Raw genomic sequence first — 21,854 nt, 5'->3', positions numbered from 1 at the left:
AGTCCCATTCAAGCTCTTTTAAAGAGAATACCAACAGCAATCTCCGAGCCGGAGCGTCGCGATCGGGAGGTTTCCGGCTCCCCCCCCCGCAGCCGGCTAGGGGTCTCGGCCGGCCCCACCGCCCCGCGGGCGCGCAGCCCGGTGCCCCCGCAGCTCCAGCCCGCAGCCCCGCGGGGGAGGGCCGCAGCCACGCCGCTCGGATTTGCCGTCCGGTCTCTCTCGGCTACGCTGATGGCTTGGGAGCAACGTATCGGGCGCTCCCGGTTCCCGACGCGATTTCTGATCCGGCGGCGATAACCAGTCGCGTCTAGTCGGGGTTGTTTCGCTCGGATCGTGCCCCCTCTCCGGGGGGACGCCGGCCGGGACCTCCGTGTTAAATAAAGTAAATCATATTACCCCCCCCCAAAAATCTTGAATTTTAGTTACATCATTTCCTGCGTCGAAGACCCGAGCACGGCCCGGAGCCAGGCGGGAGGCTCCCGGCAGGACGCCCTGCCGCGGGAGTGTGGGGGAGCTGCTGGGGCCACTGGTGGCACCACACGGCCTAGGAGCACCCCCCCCGCCAGTGTCGCGAAAGGCGACCTGGCTGTGGCACGACGCCCGTGGGCGGAGAACCCCCGGCCCCCCCCGCCAGCGCCGGCGCCCCCCCAGGTACGCCCGTGGCCGCTCGGCCCCACGCGTGGCCGCTCCTCGCCACCCCGTGGCGATGCTCGCCACCTGGTCCCAGGGCCAGATCCCCGTCACGAGGGGAGCTCGGAACACCCTTACGCATGGGCAGGACCTCTGGCAGGCCGCCGCGGGGCTTCGCCGCTTGGAGGCCGTCGCAAGAGCCCACTTCACGGGTGACAGCCCCCCAGAAGGGGCTGGCGCTGCGCGGGGGTGTGTGTCCCCGTCCCGTGGCCCCCACAGCACCCCGACCAGCAGCACCCGGTTTTCCGCGCCCGTCTACGCACCCAAGTCCCAGGCGATGGGCTCAGCGGCCAGGCCGGGGCGAACCGCGGGCTGGTGATGCCCCGTCCCTGGTGATTTTACAGCAGCGTTGCAAAGAAATGGATCAGATTTTACTAGACACTAAGGAAAACAAATAAAAGGCTGTTTTCAGTGACCTGAAGTTGTAGATTTTTTCTGAAGTTGTTTACTCTCCAGATTTAGCCTGTTTGCTCACTGAAGATCTCCTAGCCAGCTGGGTAACACTTGTAACACAACCGTGCATGCTGTACTTGAACTTATTGTTTGCTTTGGAAATGTCCACAGCTCATATAAAATCGCATTAAACAAATCCCTAAGCATTTCATTATATGAATCACTTAAATCCATTGGAAATACCTCCCCCCCCCCTTTATTTTTTTTCTAAAGAGAGGAACTGGAGAGGGATGTATGTTTACGACTGGGGAGGGGGGGAAGTAAGTTTATTGAAGCTCCCAATTTGCATCCAGTTGGAAGGGACGGTAGAGATTTTAAACAGATGAACAGGGGGAGAGGGTGGGGGGAAAGCCCATTTGTGTCATAAATTCCAGGGCACTGCACTTCAACACGTCCGGGCAGGAAGGTGCCGTTTGAAGGGAGAAAACAGGAGAGGACCTGGGAGCTGGTATCGCACCCGGCCCCGGCAGCGTCCGGAGCCGCGGCGGGTCCCGGCCAAGCCGTTTCTGCAGCTCACCGGGGAAATCTGGATCGGTTTTCCGCAGCAGAGAAAGTTCGCTCTTGTTTTATTCAGTGGCAAGGCGGCGGGGGGGGGGGGGGGGACGGACGACAGGACGGACGACCAACAAAACTTTTGATATTAAATTAAAAAAAAAAGAGGGAGAGAGAAATCCAGCAGATACCACCGCAAAACCCCCGAGCGGATTTTTTTTGAAGGCATCCGCGGCCGTCGCAGTCCGTGCGAGGATCACCGGGCTGAGGGCATAGAAATCCGCCCGTCTGCGGGTTTCCTGCCCCTCGTCCTTCCCAGCCCGAACCCGATTTTCTTGACTTTCTGCTGTTTTTTTCCCCCAGCGGTTTTTATTTAACACATCCGGTGGGGAGCGAGCGTTTCAGAGGGAGCCGGAGTCTGTTTTCTATTTCACAATATGGTCATTGTTTACCGGCACATGCCCGCCGCCCCGCCTGAGCGCCTGCCCAGGGCCCCCGCCTCCAGCCGCGGCCCTTTCGGGCCCAAGCCCCGCTAATCCGCGGACGGGGTGGGGGGGGGGGTGTGTGCGCGCGTGTGTGCGTGTGCGCCCGCCCGGCTCTTGCAGCCGGCCCCGGCGCGCAGGGCGCGCGGGGCGCCGCGGCCGCGGCCACGTCGGAGGCGCGCGGCGGCCGTGCCCGTGACAAGAGCGCCACGGCGTGGCCGCGCGGGGCGCAGCGCCGCCGCGCTACCTGCGCGGCGCCCGCTCCCCCCCCCGGCCCTCCGTGCCCCCCCCCCCCCCCCCCGCCGCCGCCGCCGCCCGGGCCAGACTGAGCGGCGGCGGCGGGCGCGGAGCCGGGCGGCCCCGCCAGCGCTCTCCCCGCAGGGCACGGGGACCGGGGCGCGGGAGCCGCCGGGCCGGCGGCCGCGGCCGGACAACGCGGCGATTGTTCCCGCCGCCCGCGCCGGGACGGGCTGCCGCGGAGGCAGCAGTGGGGCCCCCCGAGCGAGCCCCGCGGCGGGACGGGGCGCTGTGTCTCGGCCGGTGCCCGCCGGCCGCCCCGCCCTGCCCCGGTCCTGGCTCGGGAGCATCCCCGCGGGCCGAACCCTCCGCGCCAGGCCCGCCTGGAGACCGAGGAGGGGGGATTTGCAGGGGGTTCTCCCTCCGCTCCCGCTCGGCCGTGCTTTGTTTCCAGCCAAGGAGCGAAACATGTCAGATGAAGCCTCTCAGACTTTTGGATGAAATCTTGCAGTTGTTCAGAGAAAATCTTTCACTTTCTGCATAAAGTACTCTCGTTCGGGCACCGAGTTTTTGCTGGAAACGTTATTTCCATGGAAATTGCTGGCGAAGAATGAAAGGCATTTTTTTTCCCTTCTTTAAAAAAAAAAATCCCAAACAGCCCTCCACAGTGGAAACACGGATTAACTCTTGTTTTACAGCATCAGAAAATGGTGATTTCCAAAAAACTTCGACAACTGAGGGCTTTCCTGGCACTCCAGTGCATCGTCTTAGGCTTAGGACTTGTTTACCTAGGGGAGTATTTTCGGAATGAAGAGGCAAAGGGACTGAAAGTCCTTGTATTCTCGCCTAAGGCTGGGCAAAAAAAATTACATCTGCTCCAAAGTAAAAATCTTGTCATGTTCAGTGTGGGCAAAAGCTAGCGGCAATCCAGTGGGGAGGGCTAGTGAACTACCCAGAAAGATATTCACAGGGTAGTGATAAAAGGGAAAAATGCAGGAAAGGGATTTTGGAAAAAAAAACAACATTTGGGAGAAGGGGAGGAGAAATAAACCCGACAGAAAACCCAGGGAAAGAATCTAGGATGTTTTGCTCGAATTTCAGTGGCTTTCTGCAGAGCCACTGGCTGTGGGTACAGCTGGTTCAGGGACAGGAAAATGGGCACTTCTCCACCTAAGCATGACATGCTCTGCTTTGGAGAACTTACGTCCCTCCAAAAGACAAGGAGGTTTTGTGTTCCTCTGAAGGTCACCATTTGTGTTGATGGTAGGATGCACATGTGACTTCGGGATCGAAGCCTGTCTGGTCTTTCAAGCACTGGGGTAGGCATTGGTTTTGACCTCCATTCCAAAGTGATCTCTAGGCTCTGGTCGTCTCCCACCCCTGGAACAGCCTTTTCTTTTCCAGTTGCTTGAGCGTGCCCAGGAAACGCTGGGCCTCTAGTTAACGTAGCGAACCTGTCACTTCGGCATTTCCACGGCTGATGGACTCACTGCTGGGGTTGGCCGCAGCCTGGACTCTGCTGGCCTCGCTCCTCTGGCCTGTAAATTGCACTGCACATAAAACCCATGACGTACAATGTCAAGAATTAGAATTTGCTTTTTAGGGCAAATTGTGGCCGTCTCTTTTACTTGCCAAGGAGCTGACACAAGGAGCTTGCACTTGCACCTATTGCCCCCACATTGCACCGACATGACTGAAAGGAGGAGCCAGGGCTCCTTGTTAGCGTCAGCTGTAGCAGACTGAGCCGAATGTGTGGGACAAGATGATGTTAAGAGATTCCTAGAGACGCAAGACTCCTGCCTGCAGCCCCCCTTCCCTCCTTTCTCGGGGTGTGCCTGCCAGGGTCACTGAGGGTGTTGCTTAGCTGTTTCTTGATGCATCACAACCTTCCCAAGGCAGGGCACTGCCTGGCAGTCACAGTCCAGCCACGGCCTGCCCCTCTAGACTGGGAAATACTCAATGAACTCACCCATTCCCTTCCCTTTTGGACCTCTGTCCACATGAGCTCATGGGGCTGATAGGGAGCTCCTGTTGTCCTTCGATTCAAGGGCTCGACATGGATGTGACCCATGTTTATAAATAAGGAGATCTGCTCTCGGCTGGGTGGGATGTTTCAGGGAAAGCCCATCCAAGTCTTTTTTCCCATTCCCAGCCCATGTGCTTCCATCGCGGTGTAACACCGGCCTCTTTCTGAGGTCATGGAGGCCAGCAGAGAAACGTCATCAGAAAACCCAACTTCTCCCGAATTGTTTTTCTACCTGCCCACTCCCCAGGGAGCTGGGCATTGTTATTCCAGGAGCTGTAGGTACTTTGACTGATGTGAGGCCCAGCGGTTTCCGAGAAAGACAAGACACAAACCAGATGGAGCCATCTTCAGATCTGCAGTTTGGGTCAGCAACAAGAGCTGCAGGAGCATGGCTCCCTGTGCAGTTGCCTGAGGTTTCCATAACAGGTGTTTGAGCACGGACCTGGAGCTGCATGGGCAGAACTGCTCCTGGAGGTGCTGCTCTGACTCAGAGCACAAGCCTGCACCGCCGGAGGGCTGGATGTAAAAGCTCCCCTTGCCAGAAACAGTCCTGAGAAAATACTTGCCGTAGCTGCCCTCGCTGCCCGGCTGCGGTGCCACGGGGAGGGTGCTGCAGAGCTCTGGCACGGCGATCGGGGCAGTGGTGGTGGCCGTGGCACGCTGGGAAGGGCCTCCAACCAAGAGCAGAGGAGGGAAGGACCTCAGCTGTGGCGGCAGGAGGGGCAGGAGGGAACGACTTCAGGAAATTCAGCATCCTGGATGAGTGGGCTGCTGGGCTGGATGACTGTAATGATCTTTTCAGGCCTTAAAATTTATTACTGTAGCTTTTAGCTCCGAGTAGCCAAAGGCAGTTGCTCCTTAAGGAAGAGGGTTGATTCATCTCCAGTACGGCCATTCACTCTGCTTATTCTCTCCTGCCTGTCACATCTCCTTCAGCCATAACTCACTTCTCGGCCTCTCAGATAGGAGCAGGGTCGCTGCCTCTCTGCGGGACTTCAGATGTGAGATAAATCCCTTTGCATCCCAATGCCGCAGGAATGCTTTCCCAGATCTCTGACATCCCTGTTAAAAGATGACCGGTCAAAGAATTTGAGGCGTAGCAATTCAGGCCCTTTGGTGTGTTTTGAGCGGAGCAGGGCAGGGCAGGGCAGGGCAGGGCTGCTGGTGGAGGGACTCGGGGAAGCCCACCCCCGGGGGCCCTCGTACAATGCAGCACACGGATTTTCCCCTACAAAACTCAGGAATTAAGCTTGCAGTCTTCCTCTTTGAATAATGATCTAATATGTTGTTATCCTACAGAGGTCAGCCAAACTTCTATAATTTAGACCTTGAAGGATTTGCGGATGATGGCAGCCTTAGGAAAAACTCTCGAAAACTCCTGTTTAGCTAATGCGAAATTTAGTGCGAGCTTAGCATGCCTGTGCAATCAGCTCGAATCAGGCAGCATTAAACCATAGGAATGGATGCAGAAATAAACCACAGCAATTAGGCTGCTGGAGCAGTGAATACGAGAAGTGACACTGAACAAGGGGCCAGGACACCTTGCAGGTTAAAGATCAAAATAGCAAAAGCACGTCTCGTCATATGGTCCTGTCCTTATTACTTATGTTACGTGGTCTGTCTGGCCTCGCCTATTAGGTTTATCAGTGTATACTCACCGACAGTGTATATGCTAGCTAGAGGTAGATGATATCTATGAAAGGACTTAATAACTTGCATCTGTCATAAAACCCGCTTGACGTTCGGTTCCTCAGTTATAGCTTACCCTTATTTTTTAAATAAATATATGCTAGACTTTCCCTGTGACTGCAATTCCAGGGCTATATTATTTTGTTTCATCTTCTGCCTTAGCTTTTATGTCCTTCACTAAAATGTACGCTGCCATAATCCAAACTTGGTCTCCTAAAATTTTCCTATGCAGCACAGGGGAACCTTCATCTTTCACAATCCAGCCTGCAGCTGTGAGCAGCCCTGCAGGGAAGCTGGATGTCACTGGCTGTGTTGTCAGTGCTGTCTCTTCAAGGGGCTCTGTAAGGTCACCGTCATATTCATAAGCGTAGAGGAAAAGACTTTTCTTCTTTTTCTGGTCTCCATGTTTGAATTACATCTTTGTCCTTGAAAGAGGCCCTGCTGCAAGAAGCATCAAGGTGCTCTGCTTTAAGATTCATTCTACATTCCTGTGAAGATCTTCATTTATTGGAAAAATGGAGGTTATTTTCTTCTTCAGCTCAGATTTCTTCATCACAATGTTCTCTAGTCAGTGACTGAAAAATAGCTCTTGGGGCTGTATCATTTGTGCTTCTGAGACCCTGCTAGTTCTTTTATTATTAGGAAAAAGCCATGGTTTGGGAATGAGAAATAAGGCGTTTTTTTCTCAAGAGACTTCGAGGCGGGCATGTATTTTGAGGTAAAGTACCACCTGGGTGAATACCTACAGAAGGAAAAGAATTTTCATTAAAGATATTTATTGAAAATACATTTGGATTAGAAATAAGACATGTTTTTTTTTTTTCTTTCTTCTTTCAAAAAGGATAAATTAACCTTTGGAAAAAAACCCAAAGAGTTACGGTGGCTTCTGCGTGACTTGTAGTTTTTCATGAAGATGCCTGCCTTTTCAAGGGAGATCTTCAGATCAAGCAGAGAATGAATGACTGATGCAGACATGACCAAATTATGTTGTATGGCTTGTGCTGTGCAGGAAATCAGAGCAAATGATTGCTGTTCTGGCCTTCAAATCTGTGTATTTGCAGTAATCTTTTTGTCAGTTTCATAAAAAAAATCCCGCTTTTTTTCCTCACGTGCTGCCAAATAAAGCCCTCATGGTTAATGAGCCATCACCCTGATTTCAGAATCCCTCTTTGATAGAAATGGGTGCATGACGATGCCTGGATTTGGGCTTGGGACTCTTCATCACTCGAAGGACCAGCAGTTAACCCTAGAGCTCTTTACAACAAGGTGTGCATGGCTGCCCCTTCCTTTTCCCCAGTCTCTATGGGGAACCCACCTGATACAAACCACCAACATGATCCAGGTCCTGCTAAAACCAACAGAAAGGGTCCCTCTTGGCTTCAGTGGGGGTAGATGGATGCTTTGTGTGCCCATGCTCCCTCTCCTCGTTCAATACCTGGAACCACAGAGCTGTAGCTTCTGCCTTAGCCTACCCATTTCGGTACCCAACCTTTAGATACTGTCCCCTGCCCTCTTTCTTCTCCATCCCACTTTGTTGGAGGATTCTGCTCCCATGAGTTGGACTTGAAATCTTTTCTTCCTCTGGCATTTGTTACTGATTTTAGGCAGATCAGGAATCCTTGTCATGCTTGCTGTTGCTCTTTGCCTCTACATACTTACAGCCTGGAGAAGGTATGGGGTGGACCGGTGAGCAGAGAAAGCCATCGCCCCGAAGCCTGTCCTCGGCCTTTTTGCTGTGTTATACAAGAGATGACAATTATCCTCTCTGGCTTTGGAAAAGAAGCTAGATAAAATGCAGAGATTATGAAGGGAGGCAGTCATATTACAACAATTCTGGGCAGTGAAATAATAGTTGTGGATGGAGTGAAAAGATGGTACAGTGTGATCCAAAGGCGCGCTGGTGCCAGTGTGAGTCTTTCCAGCCACAGTCAAAAGAACTTTATGCAGCCCTTTGTGTGCTTACACATCATGATATAAAAGACAAAATCCTCCATAGACCGAAGTGGCCAGGACGTCGTTAGTGTTATCTTACATAGGATTTCAGGGGAGATGGCTTCAGGTGTTTTAGGATCTCTATCAAAATCTGATTCTTCTTTTGGTGAAATAATAGGCGATGGAGAACGGTCGCAGCTTGAATGGAGCAGAGCTCCTTATTGAGGGCTTCACATTTAATCTTTTCCCACTAGGACTTCAGAAAGTAATGGAGTGTTAAAAAAAAAGTGACGATCCCATATTTCTGCACATTTTATTTTTATAATTGTAATACTATAGTGCTGTTTACTCAACCAATATAAGCCTGGTGCTCTCAGGAAATACTTACAATATGCGTGCTCCGAATTTATTCTTTGCAAAGCAGACTTTACACACCACAGATGAAAACGCTTCAGCCTCATTTAAATAGGAAATAAAAGGGATTGTATTACTTTATTTCTTTGCAAGCTGAAAAAAAATAAGTAAAAGGCATTGTCCTCTTTCAGAGTTCAGTTTTCATTTTCTTCAAATGAAGTTGCGGTGGTTAGATTTACAAAACCTCTATTCTTTTTTTTTTTTTTTTCCCCACAGATCTGCAAATTTCCTATCTTTAAAGTGTTTGCACAGAGTCAAAACGAAAACAATAGAAACACAAATCTTCAAGCCAAAAGTTCCAAGCTGGCATGAAAAATGGCAAGAACAAGATTTGAACACTTATTAATACCAGTGTAACCACAAAATTACTTTTAAATTCCTTTTCTCTGAAATTCTGTATTTTATTTATTGGGGCAAAACAGAGCATAAAGCAGAAAAGACATTTCTAAAGATTTTCTTAGACTGTTTAAAGCTATATCTGGAGACATATAGACTATAATAGAAACACATAGACCAAATTATTATTGTGTTTTACATTTTGGCATTTTTGCAAACTTCCATAATTATGTCATTTTAGTACATTAAAACAAACAGCAAGGAAATAGAAAATACTTCTTCCACAGCTGTGTTTACTACCTTAAATGTGTTTTTTTCTCAACCAGGCAACCAGTCTGAGATAAGAAGTTTCCCTGCTGTGTAACACAGCATAATCAGAAGCACACGCAGCTCCCACCTGGAGTATTCCAACATACAAGAGTAGTGGAAAAATTAAAGCAATAGAATGGAAAAGTCAATAGCTTTTTCCAGTGAGACACATTTGACATAGTAATAGACTTACTTTTTGAATATATGAATGTACAGAAGATCTTGGAGAATTTCTTTGAGTGAAAATCCTGTTTATACAGGGAAAAAAAGAATATTCAACCTTCCTTGAAGAAATCAAAATTTTAATTGAAAGGCTTTAAAACATACCACCATTTTACCATAATGTGAAACATGATTTTCCACTTTCTTTACTACTTTGGGGAGTGTATTTTACACAAATGAAAGCCTAATGACCTATTCCTAGTCAAATGGAAATATTTTGTCAAAATTGCAAATATCTGAATAATGTTATTTAGTCAAAATCAGCAGCACCTTCAGAGATTTCCTGAGGAGTTTCAATCTGCTTGAATATCTATTTAGAAATGAAATTGAAATTTTTCTTACCACCATTTTTATAGCAGAAATAAGTTGCAAAATCATTGTAGAAAAATATCTTTCCCTTGAAATTAGCAATATTGTTTTCAGCCATTGCTGATATGAGGTAACCACTTTTCAAAAAGCCCAAGCATTTTAGGTAGGATTTTATTTCACTGGAAAGTCTGATGGATCTTTTGAAAACTTATTTTGAATGATCACTCAATAATTATTCTGAATGTAGTAGAAATCAGAAATTCTGAAAAATTTTTGAGGTCATGTAAAACATACATTTTTCTTGACCTGAAATTAAATAGTTTACTTCAGCTTTGAGTGTTTCTTTAAGGTCTTTGGTTCTGTATAAAGGAAATGAAAGAAATTTGTCATCACAGAATGAAAATGTGTTGTAAAACACCAGTGTGGACTTTTTAGACTTCCATACTATTTTGTCTTTTTTTTCAGTATGGACAGTTGAAGGCAAAAGCCTCTCAAATCAAGTCATGGAATATTTTTGAATAACCAAATTTAGTTTTTGTTAAAAGACAACTTTGGCTGAAAAAAAGTAATCAGAACCTACTTTGTTATTTAAATCAAGCACTGGCAAATGTAGCGTAAGCCCCTACAGCAGACAGGCACTTAGAAAAATTCTTGTCATCAGCTGAAATTTCAGGCAAACTCTTTTGTCTTGTTTGAAGGTTCTATCCATGAACATCGGACACAGTCTGGTCGGTAAGCTTCATTAACACGGTCTTTGCAGCTCACCTTATTTTAGCTGCCTAAAATCCAGGTCTCAAGTCTAGGCCAGCATCCTCAGCCTCCAGTGCTGAGGTGGAGAAAGATGGGAGTGTCTTGAGGAGGGATCACTCTCTCCTAGGAGAGACATCATGGGACAGCTGTGTGGCTACATACCTGACCTATTGCTTCAACTAAGAATACTGTCAAACTCAAGTATTTAGGATGCTAAAATAAGCATTGCATGCTGTATGAATTTGACTTGTCAGGAGCACTTTCCAGACCATCTATAATAGAGTCTGAGTATTTAGTACTGTAACTGCATGTAATCCAGGAGATCCACTGAGAATCAGCAGATAAAAGTGGTTTCACTCTCTGTGTGCATATGCCATGAGTTTAATGTTTGACTCTTCAAACTCGTAGGTAACCAGAGCATCCCCTGGCATGGCTGCCACTCCAAGCACTATGGACGGGTATTCAAACACAGGGACAAGTGTAGTCCCAGGAGAAGCTGAAGTCAGAGTGCTCCAAACAGAAGCGATACCACTCCTTTTGAATAATGAAGGTAATTAAGCCTCAGACACCATAGTGAAGGTCATGGCAAATTCATCACCATTAGCAAATCAAGTCAAAAGTGTTTTGGAGTCAGGCTGCTCCCATTGGTGCCAGAGGGCTTCCCCAGAAGCCAAGTCAGGTCACCACCACGCCTTTGCAAATTCTCAGCTTACCGTGATGTTCTCTAGCTTAGTCGTTGGATGGGGCAGGGATAGGAGCCACCAGTTGGAGCTTTGTGTCTGTGCGCTGCAGCAGATGAGGCTGGCTGCTTGTTCTTGCAGCATGCTATTTCACCCTTTGCTATGTCCTCTGCAGCACTTGGCTTTAAAGAGGACTTTTAGAAGTATTTAGAAAGAGTTTTAGTTTTGAGGTAGCTTAGCAAAGCCTATGTTGCAGACTTAAGGTAAATGCAAAGTATTACCAAAGCTTGGGAGGTCAGTGTTTTACTCAGCTAGCCAGTTCACCTCCCTGGGGGGTTGACCCCGGCCAGCAGCTAAGCACCCACGCTGCCGGTTGCTCACTCCCCCTACCCAGTGGGACGGCGGGAGAAATAGGAAGAGCAAAAGCAAGAAAACTCCTGGGTTAAGATGAAGGCAGTTTAATAGGTGAAGGAAAGAGGAAAAAACAGCAAGGCAAAGCAAAGGCAATGACCCACCAATTCCCACAGGCAGACCGATGCCCAGCCAGTTGGTGAACATAGGCCACCTTGGAAACCAGCTCCCCACCCCTCCTTCTTCTTCTGCCTCAAGTTTTGGTGCTGAGCATGACGTTACATGGTAGGGAGGTGAACAGCTGCAAAATACAGATCCTTCCTGAAAGAGTGTGGGAATTTGTAGGCACTTGTAACCATTACAAGGTAGAAAAAATAGATACAGGGATAGATTTGTCCTACCTGTGATGCCTCAAGGGTCCTTTGTTTAGGATGGTATTACAGACATAGGGATGTGGGTTTATTTAAGGAGGATAACTGGATGAGAAGTGTTTTGTTTTTCCTTCTCTCAAAAGAGAAATGACTGTTTATTTAAGCAAACAATGCAATGAACCTTCCTATTCCATTTCAGAAGAAACCTGGAATTCTGACACTTAAAAAACACTTTCTGCAACACAAAGCACCATTCCGCTCACAGAGATACTTATAGAGGAAATTAGCACAACTTCTTGATAAATCTGTTGGATTAAAAAGTGATGCGGCTGGCAAACGCAGTTTCCCTTTTAAGCTGTTTGAGCATTTCTGTCATAACAAACATTGTCCCCAAATTGTGGCACCCTTTCCTCTCACAAATTTTTGAGTGGTGCTGGAACACACTCTGATATGATTCCCTTTCATTTCTGACACCGTTATGTCATTTTATGGATTTGCGCTGACAGCATTTCATTTCGACATCATTATAGCATCTCAACTGACTTTCCACACTGAGCACACCAAGAGAGTTTTGTGATGATACTATACTAAGAACAGTTAGAATGCAAAATAACCCTGCTGAAGAGTAATTATTATGCATGAACATGATCAGGTTTTCTTGCTTAGATTTTCAGCTGTTGCAAAGTTTGATATTTTCTTTCTTTTAAAAATGGCCAAGAGATTCAAGGTACAGGTGAATCTACCCCAAGGCTGGAGGATGCAGAGCCTGGTGGGTGCACAGCCTGCCGTTATGGCTAGCAAAGGTGGGCACAGCACTCACCAGGAGTCAGTCCATTGTCTTTGACCCCTCGGAAGTCAATTGCCTGAGCTGGGGCAGTGAGGTGCCCAGGTACCTCAGCTCCCATCACAGGCAGCAGAAGGAATCAAAGGGGGTTTGATCTGTCAGTGTTAGACCCGTCTCTTAAGACGTGATGAGATTTTATTGGGACGTGGTGGTCCCAACTGCAGCAGGAGCCTAGAGAAGTGAATTAGCGTCCCTGCCTAACTTTTAGGCAGTTAAAGTTAGGAGAACCTAGTGGCACCCACAGGGGAACAGAAAGGCAACTGGAGAAAAATACCATGGTAGAAGACACCAAAACCCTCGAAACACCCCAACACATCTCTTTTTATGCCTCTCAGTGCTATGTCTTATAGATTCATGCCTGTGCAAGCCAGGGTTTGCAGGGAGTGAGCTGCCTCTGTGGTGTGCGGAGGAGTCCCAGGTGACAAGTCAAAGCCAGGTGCTTCTCTGAGGCCTCTGTGATAAGGGGCAATTAATCCCACCGGAGATGCTCTTGCAGTGACATCCACGCAGGCCAGCAGCACGGCCACCCCAGGATCACACGTCTCCCTGTCTACTGCAGAGGGTGGCTCTGGTTCCCTGAACTCTGCTGCAAAACCTCCAACTGCACCTGACTCTTCCCATGCTCAGATCTGCTCTAAGCAAGGAAGGATACTCAAGCTTATGTACAATTACATTAAAAGTTAAAGAATATTAATTTAGTGGCAGCTCAAATACAGAAAACCTTGGATTTATCAACATGTACAATACTCAAAAAGTCTTCATTCATCTCCCTTACGGAAGTGTGTTCTAACACAGGCCCTAATTACATCATCAACCAATATATCTATATTTTTTAATTGGAACATTTGTGTTGGTGAGGATATCCAAGGCATGCTTAGGAAGTGAGATAAGTCAGTATTTTTACTGTCATTTTAAAATTAGTGATCCTCACCCTTAGCTACTGCATTTGGTACAAGAAGTAGAGTCAGTCATTTCTTCATGATCATTTGCAGGCGTGGGAATTTTCTAGTCTCTGTTGTATGTAAGTGCCTTACTAACCTTGATAACATTTTTCCTCAGGTGAAACAAGATAACGAATAGCATTACCTCCCCTGTTTGAGATGGAAAAATGAGACAGAGGAGACTTGCTGGAGTCCAGATTAAAGTCAGCTCTTTGGGCTCCTACATCCATCCCACCAGCATACACGCCACTGTCTCCACCTGTGTGTGCATGTCCTCAGGCAGACAGAAAACCAGGGCCCTATTTTCTTCTCCTTTACATTTTGTGTATGTTTGACAGTGTCACACTGTAATGAAGTAGTAGGTTGCCTGAAAACAGTGTGTAGAAAAGTAGAAAACTTCCTGATGTGCTTTTAGTCAGTTAAATCCTCAGTTAAATGTGCCAGCAAGCCCTGGCTGCATGGGACAGGGAGCAGGAGTGAGAGGAATCAGATGGGGAAGCACTGATCTGGGAATACAGCTCAAGACAGTGGCTGCATGTTTCTTATTTTATATTCATGGCTCAGCTGATGTAGATCAAAAAAGTTACCTGAGGGCAATTCCGATGAGAAAAGCCAGGTAAGTGTGAAAGTCTCGAAGCAGAGCACTGGGAGCTCAGCAGCCCAAGCCCAGCCTCAGCAGACATTCCTCTACCTGCTTTGGAGAGCGAGCAGCAGTAGGATGTATGACATGAGTGTGGAGTTGTGTGAGGGAAATGGGCATGTCACCTGTAGCCGGACTCATATAAGGCTTATATTTTGTCACACAATTATTTTTTTTGTAAGGGATGACATCGGCATATTACTAAAGACAAGTTCTGTGCTGTGGATGGCTCCTGTATTTGCAAGTGAGTTGATCGGTAAAACAGCAGGTGATGCTGCTGTGATCCTTAAACATGCCCCATGCATCTTACAGCCCAGAGGAAACCACTGCAGTACCTGTGGGCCCCCACTGAGCATCCTTCTGCTCATCTGGTGGAAAGGTTTGGTGGTCTAGATGGCCAAATGGGTCCTCAGTTACAGGGCCTCTCTGCCTACAGCACGTCTCGTATCTGAACTTGGAAACAGCCACAGTTGCCATCCATGGTTGTGAATGCCCCATCGCTGGAAGTGTTCAATGTCAGGTTGGAGAGGGCTCTGAGCAACCTGGTCTAGTGAAAGATGTCCCTGCCAATAGCAAGGAGTTGGAGGTGATGATCTTTAAAGGTCTCTTCCAACCCAAACCATTCTGTGATTGCTCCCCGTGCAAAAGTCTCCCAGGCCAGAAAGGGGTTTTGGTGTTTCCGTGAGCAAGCAAGAGGATGAGCCACTGTCCTCGTAGCTCCCATAGGCATTGCAAGGGAAGAATGTCATTTATCACAGCATCATCTCAGGTTATTCCTGAGCTACTTAAGCTTGAGCAGAGACATACTCATGGAATGGAGCTTGTCCTTTCAAATCCAAGCCCGCGCCTTTCAGCTGCCTCACCCCAACACAGATGTGCTGCGCCCAGCCTCCAGAAAACCTGATTCATGGCTTCATCCACGGCCCATTGCCAGCAAGCAAAAGATTTCCATTGACTTCACTCAGTTTTGTGGCCGGCCCCTGGGACTCAAAACACATTGCAGAAGGCCAGTTCTCTGCTGAATCTGTCAAGGGTCTCCTGTGTTGTTAGAGCCAGCGGAGCCTCGCTGGTTGCTGCCAGTGAGGAATTTGGCCTTACGTGCCATTTCTGGCACGGATGTCGCAAGCTGACTTCACCCTCCGTTCATCTTGTGCTACTTCTTTAGCTTGAGAAATGAGCTGTAATTGAGAATGTAGCTTTTTAGATATCAAAGCCCATTTACATTCATTAAGTTTATGAAATGATGGTTAAAAATAAAACCTAAAATGATGTATCTTGAGTTTTTGCTGATAAAAAATATGTTAGACTTTCTGGAAAACCCTACCTCTGGGATGACTGCCAAATGTTTGCTTCTCTATTGCTACCATATTTTGACCTCAAATGGACCCTTCTAACTACATCACAAATATTATTGTATCATGCAAATTAGGAAGCTGTTAACATAGTCCAGGATAAAATAGCTGAAAAATAACAGGCTGCAGCCACTTTTCATTACACTCTGAAGGCCTAAAAAGTTTGGAAGTATAAATCCTCAGTTTTGCCTCTTCGAGTATTGAAGAGCAGATTACCTCACAGCAAAGCAAGCTAGTTACTTAAAGAAGCTGGCTAATCCACGAGACATTATTTCTGTCCTCTTCTGTTGGCATCTTTTGTAATAGTTTATTAACAATGATTTGTGTCCTGTTGAGTAAGCTGTGTTTGTATAACACCATTGGCACTATATTAGCTGAGACCGAGGGTATTCTGGCTAGTTAGTCACAGCTATCAAATGCTTGGAACTTAATTTTCACTCTTCTCTGACTAAGCATCTTTAACAAATATTTTGCTGCAGGGTAGAAAAAGTTCTAAATAGTCAACAGCATTGTTTGCAGGACTGGATATGCATTTGCAGCCAGATGAATATGTTTGATGTGCTCTTGCGGTGGAAACACAATGACATCTACTGGCCAATGCAGATGGCTGTAGGAGTGTTTGCAGGAGGATTATATGCAGAAAACAGTGCAGATTCGACTCTGTGAGGAAAGGGGATGTCATCTGTCTGAAAGGCGGGATGATAAATCAGAAGAACATCTGCAGATATCTCAAGTAATACAATGGAAATTGCAAAACTGAAAATACAAGGTATTTTACTTATGTACCACTTGTTTATTGTTTGTTGAAAAACAAACAAGCAAAACACTGGCCAAATTCTGTGATGGTGCAAAGCTTCCCTATGGTCTTCAGGAGTGGCTGCCAGACGAAAAAAAGGAGTTAAAGCAACTTACGCTGGGTGTAACCAGCTGAAATCCACAAACAAGAACCAAAATGCACAAACACGCCTCCTCTGCTCTTGAAAAAGAGATACATGTAAGCAGGGGTTTCTGATAAACGACACAGTCCTGATTTCTGCACCGCACTGCTATTAGTGCATTTTTCTCTTAACATGATGCAATCTCTGTAAGTCTTCTGCAGAAAATTATACCTAATCAACCCCAAATGCACGGTGCTCTAGCAGTAAGGTACTTCTCTTGCAAATAGTGTTATTAAAAATAAATAAAGGAGGCAATCAAAACATGTCTGTTTCTGAAGATGTGAATGCTAACGATAGCAAAGAGAATAAATTTCCTACCAGCTAACACTTCTTATGTTTAAAGTGTATCATTTTGAAATCCCTTGTCTTCCATCAGCTCTGCTCCTATAACTTTTAGTTCTGTTGCCTCAACAAGATGACACAGATCAGGGGAACGAGCACCTCTGAAAATCATCATACTTGCTTTCTAAAATACAAGCAAATCAATCCAGAGCTGAGGGATACAGCATGGACTAGATCCAGTCTAGGGTTGTACAGGCTTCTAGATGGTGAGAAGAAAATCTAGGCTGTCCAAAAAGGGCCAATATTGTGCATGGAAGCAAAAGCAGCAAATTTATGAGCAATGCGTTGATATAAAGCTCTGCGTTAAAGGCAGTCACCCTAATCCATGGAGACCTGAGTACCGATGTGCATTGATTTTAGCGGGAGTCAAGAACGTGTTCAAAGTAAAGCATCATCCTGTAGGCTCTGTTTATACCATAAGCGAGGGTCCAAAGCTCTGTACAATTTTGTATGTTACTCTCTCAGATTTCATCACTTAGAGAGCAGAAGAGGGAATGTGAGCAAAGGGGTAGGGAATTGACCCTAATGTCACAACCCCACTGCTCAACAATGGGCTTTTCACAGTGCTGTTTGCAAGGAAGAAAAGAAAAGAAAAGGGGATGGGGGGGGGGGAGAGGGGGGGAGAGGGAGGAGACAGGAGGAGAAAAGGTAGAACACAGAAAAGAAAAAAATGGTAAGGTGTTACTAGTTCAGTCTGTGATTATACCGATCTAAAAATGGTCTTCCTCATAGCAATAAAACAGAAATCAGTGATAAAAATGATCTGACAGTCAAAATATTACAGAAAGTTCTTAGCAGACCATATACAGCAGATGTATCCATCTGTATATCGGATTTAGACATGGCCTGCAGGGGATGCAGAGATGCTAGCAATGGGAAAACTGTGGGCTGGATTTCCCTCCTCAAATAATTTCAGAGCATCAGAATTGGCATTTGATTCCTGACTGGCAGCATTCAGGATACAGGACAAAACAGGAATGAGTGTATCTGCGAAGATGCTTGTTTGGATATGACATCCTGGGTTTTGGTTCTGAATGGTTATATTGTATTGAGAAAAAAAAAAATCAAGAGCAAGAAAATGTCTTCCATATTTTCTGATATGTGTAACTTCTTTAAATAGAGCTATTATGGGATGTGGACTTTCATGTTAAACACAGTGACACCTAATAATGAATAAAAAATAAATCAGATGCAGATTTCCGGGCTGCTGTCCTATGTTACCATGCCATCCGACTTCTGCAAGTGGTCATGTATGTTAGTGATTTTCTTACTGCAGTAACTGAGATGCAGCCTGAAAACTATAAGCGTGACACTCGTGTCCCTGTTTCATGCTAATATAAACCCTCTGCCTTTTATGCTGGCAGGTGGGTGCACATGTGTATGTGTCCACGGGTGTGTTCCACAATAACTCTGGGTAATAATCAAACACTCTGCGGAGTCCCCTAGTTATTCTCTTCCCTCGTTTGACTGACTTACATTTCCCATGTACTTGGTTACACAGGAACTGTTAAAAAAAAATTTGTTCAGATAATAAAGGGTGGGGTTTTTTTATCCAAACCCCCAAAATCTGCTGAGTCTCTTGACCAGCAAGAAAACAGTCAGTGGTAACCTTTGCTCCCCCTCCGAAAAGCATTGCATTGCCTGGGTTATTTGTTTAAAGGGACACTGTGACGTCAAACTGAGACCTAAAGATAGTAATTGTAAACACATTTTTTTTTTAACAAACTGAAGACTCATGGTGATATTTCTATGTTTATCATTTCCAGTGGATACAGGAGATTTTGGTGTATCTTTATTACACATAAACATCTTCCACTCAGCCAATGCATCCCAGACAATGCAGCCTTATGCTTGTGCATGGGAGTCAGGGAGAGAAAATGATGAGAAACTAATTACTTAAACCTGAAATGAATCAACCCATTTTGTTTGTCCAAGTTGGGAGAATGAGGAAATACAGAGAGGCAGTTAAATACTTGAAAAATATTCATAAAGTCTCAGAAAATAAAGGTCGGAGGGTTAAGCACCTTGGTTAAAAACACAGATGGAACAACATTTGTCCTCAGGTGTGACAGATCACTGCTTCTGCCAGTTGAACAGTGGGGAGGGGCCTTTTACATAATTTTCTGTTTTCTTGTTTTCAGTACAGAGGTCTGCTTGCATATGTGGATGTATAAAGATGTATATTCTTCACATACATGTGTAGAGATGAACCAGAGAGCTTTGCATGCACAGAGCTGCAGTCTCCATCCGGACACACTTCAGGAGTAAGCTGGTGTTATTCACCTTTGGGTGCTCACTTTGAGACATCCTGGAAGAACTTGCTTTTCGGGAGCAGAGCCTGTGCCATCCTTAGGACACTTAATTCAGACACTAGAAGTGATGAACACTTTGTTTCCAGCCTTAGAGCATCGTCTGCCAAGCCAAAAGACAGAACTCCTCTGGGACACGCAAAACTGGACATGGGAAATCCCAGGGTGAGGGGTGAAGCCAGGAGAGGGAGGTGAGGCTGCTGAGGCTGCTCTGCTCTTGCCTTGACCTCTTGTTGGCCCTGGGTAAATCTCTTCATTTTCTTTAGCAAGCAGGCAAAAAGGAGACACTTACCCACTGAGGAAGGGATGATTACTAGGTAGTGAATGAGCAAACTGTGGAATGGGTAAACAGCATAGCCATGTTAATTATTCATAGCAGTTTTTAGTCCTCATCTCCTTTTAAACATGCTTTTTTGCCCTGTGGCAACATTCAGCTGCCTTCCTCTGGTCCTGCAGCGTGGCGCAGTGCTGAGATTTGACTTACCACCGCCTGGAGGTGAGATGGATGGAATACAAAAGTTCTATTTTGCTAAATGACCAAACACAAATAGCCATCTTTGACCCCTTCCCATCCTTCCCCACCCTGAAAAGACCAACCAGAGAACAGAATAGGACACACATAAAATATCCTTAACTTGTGACCATCTCCCGGTTGGTGGTGTTCATATGACTTTTGAATGTTTCAGCATATCTTTAGTTCTCTTTGATTCTTCTGAGGTTATATGGGTGGTTACTGGCAAAATTATACAAATACAGTCTTCACAGCTCAGCAATCCTTGGATCCAGATTTGGAGTTCAATGTGGGTGGCATAGGAGTAAATGCCAATAAGAAGGCTAGGACAGGGTTGTTACAAAAACTAAATGACTCAGTATAGAGCCTTTGCAAGCTGCAATTAAAGAGCCAGAAGAATATTTTGTAACTACTAAACTGTAAGGGGGAAACCTCATTTTTTTGTAATGCTGTTTGATTTTCCCTCTTTAATGAATGCTTTAATTTTGCCTTAAGACATATTTCTGTTACTCAACATCAATCAGACACAATCAGTATCTGTCAAATCTTTTGCTGCTAGGGGCATTTGCAACTCTGCTGAGGGAACATCTTTCAGTTCATTTTAGGGTTAAGATTTCAAACCTCAATAACTGCATGTTCCCTTTGTCAAAAGAGCCTCTGCAGTGTATATAGAAAGATTTTACTAAACTTCCCATAGACTTTACATTGGTTTTGTATGGGTAACTTATCACACGATGATGAGGTATTGTCCAAAAAGTTTTAAGCAAAAGCTGTCACATTGACACAGTGTGAATTAATACAAAGTTGTGCAAACCTCAAAGATAGTATGAGCTATTGGCTAAAGCACTGAACTGAGACCCAGGAATGTCTTAAGTTATTGTCCCATCTCTGCCACTGTCTTACTGAATGCTGGCTTTGCAGGATGTCTCAGTTTCTCAAGTTTCCCATCTGTTGAATGGGGATGTAGTACTCACAGGCAGTCTCGATGTAGCTGAAGGCACATTTTGAAATGCGAGCATGCAAAGCAATCAGTGAGTGTCAAGTACACATGTGCAGGGTACAGTTTATATTGTGGGAAGTACTGGGATGAGTTACCAGAAAGAAAAAAAAAGTCACCATATTAAAAACCTTAAAAAATCTGATTACAAAGTAAAACAGGGAAATATGTTTTTGGTACATTACTTCAGACCGCTACAATAACAAAACGGTTTTGTGTGCATTCACGCATGTGTGTGTGTGTGTGTATGAGCATACATATGTGTGCTTGGAGGGGTATGGGGGTGTATGTATATGTATATACATTTATATAAAAATATGTATATGCATGTATATGCACACACTACTGGTGTGGCATATCTGTGGCATACCTATTCATTTTCTTGTACAACAGCACATGTATCATACAGACAATAGCTGAGTAGGAATTGAAAGCATTTACTGACAGCAAGAAAAGTGATTTGTGTTCTAGAATCAGAAAAGCAATTTTTTACTTTGTTTTACTCTTTTCCTAATCAATCAGTAGTGTTAAATATTTCTAAACTGTCTGTTTACCAAATTTCAGTAATGTCATTCGGTAAATTCAAGAGCTGAGCTCAGGATCAGACCGATATATACACCTTTTTGATGGGATTCATATCTCCAGATTTTGCTGAGCTGTTCATGAAAAAACAAGAATCAAAAATTGCTATAAGCAGTTCCACAGAGAGGGAGGAATGACCCCAAATTTGCCCGTGAACTGTCCTGCAATCATTGTCACAACTGAGTTTTCAAGACAATCATCATATCCCAGTGGATTTCAGAGCATATTAAATGCAGTCCTTCCTTGGAAGGCTGAAAAGAATGAGCATTATCTGAAGACCTGCTAGACCAACTGACTTCAGACCTGCATGGATAATGTTGCCCCTGGCTCTGATGAGGTATAACAATTTTCAAAACATGTCAGAGATGTCTGTGGATTTTAGAGCACTTTGAAATCCAGGTCTTAAATGAGAAGTTTTGCTCCCAGGGCATAACTTTGAAAACAGAGTGCAGGAAGACAGTAAATGAGTCACAGCAAAGCCCCCTGGAAGCTGTGAAGAGCACAATTTTGGTATATGAAGCTGAACAACAGAATGGATGCAATTCTTGTCCTTTTGAAGAATTTCAGGCTCATGAAGCATGAGATGTATGCTTGTGCTCCTCCATGCATAAAAAATAAAAAATGATCCCTTGAACACAGTAAGACTTGCCAGATA

The sequence above is a fragment of the Harpia harpyja genome, chromosome 1, assembly GCF_026419915.1.
Source record: "Harpia harpyja isolate bHarHar1 chromosome 1, bHarHar1 primary haplotype, whole genome shotgun sequence".
In the NCBI taxonomy this organism is placed as follows: Eukaryota; Metazoa; Chordata; class Aves; order Accipitriformes; family Accipitridae; genus Harpia; species Harpia harpyja.
The sequence above is the reverse complement of the archived record's forward strand: the minus strand, read 5'-3'. Positions refer to the sequence as shown.